Here is a 1,130-nt window from a genome sequence, read left to right on the forward strand (position 1 = left end):
AGAATCATCAGATTCTCTCATGCACACAAAGGGAGATATAAATCATGTTAGGAGAGGACTGAGTAGGATGGGGACAAGGATCCATCTGATGATATTTGGCATTATAATTTTATAATTTATATAATTATAATTATAATTTTAACAATCTTCTTTTCAAAACAGGAATTCGAACTCCTGCATTATTGGAGATCCTTCTGATAAGATATTAAATCAAGGTTCTCTCTGCCTGTTCAGGTTGGACGTTAAAGTGGAGTCCTGTAGCTCAGTGGTTAGAGCACTCGCCTGGCAAGCGAGAGACCTGGGTTCGATTCCCAGCAGGGCGAAACCTTGGGCAAGTTTCCTTACTCCACATGCCCTATAATAATCCCTCAAAAAAAATTAATAATTTGGTCACTTCAATGCACGACTGTTTGTCACTTCAATCCATGACTGTTTGTGGGACACTGCTGTGTGCAATTGGCTGCCGCGTTTCGCCCACAAAATATACAGTCATTTTACAATATATTCTGTGAAGCGCTTTGAGACATCTAGAAGACATTAAAAGTGCTTTATCAAATGCAAGGATTATTATTGCAGTGTGCTAATTGTCTATCGCATTCAGTTAGCCCACAAATATTCAATCACTACACTTTAAAGGAAGCCCTGTGAAGGTCTTTGACACATTTTGCAGATGTGATCAGGCTCGAAATGAAATGCAAAGATTATTATGCTTATTATTATTATTAGTGAATGAGGAGTTTGTGGCACCACAAGCAGAGGACGATTGGGACTAACCCTGAATCAAAGGCATGGGTGACAGCGCCTTGGGACATCCACCCGACATGAAAGGCGCTATGCAAATGTAATTTTCAATTGTATGCCCCAAGTGACTTAGCTAGAGCTAACAGGAATAAATATATATTTGAGGATAAGAATTTCCAGAGTGACAATTACAGCCATTTGTCAAATGGGAGAGTATGACAAAGGGTGCACTCTATTGCCATCTAGATATATATTTTCGTTCATGTTTCATTATCTCAGTGGTTTCCTTTGGCTTCAAGGGAAGGTGCTGTGCGTTCAAGACATGACAGACACATTGTCCTAGGAAAGGTCAATCACGGGCAGGGCACACTACTGTGCTCAGAGTCCCA

The 1,130-nt window shown here is 40.3% G+C and overlaps 1 non-coding gene across 1 annotated transcript; it reads left to right on the plus strand.

Annotated features, from left to right (window-relative positions):
* Positions 1-251: 251 nt before the first annotated feature.
* On the plus strand, positions 252-323 carry trnaa-ggc. The gene has a single exon. It is a non-coding gene; the product is annotated as a tRNA-Ala (tRNA).
* Positions 324-1,130: the final 807 nt, after the last annotated feature.

Source organism: Callorhinchus milii, unplaced genomic scaffold (assembly GCF_018977255.1).
Source record: "Callorhinchus milii isolate IMCB2004 unplaced genomic scaffold, IMCB_Cmil_1.0 Scaffold9, whole genome shotgun sequence".
NCBI classification, from domain to species: Eukaryota; Metazoa; Chordata; class Chondrichthyes; order Chimaeriformes; family Callorhinchidae; genus Callorhinchus; species Callorhinchus milii.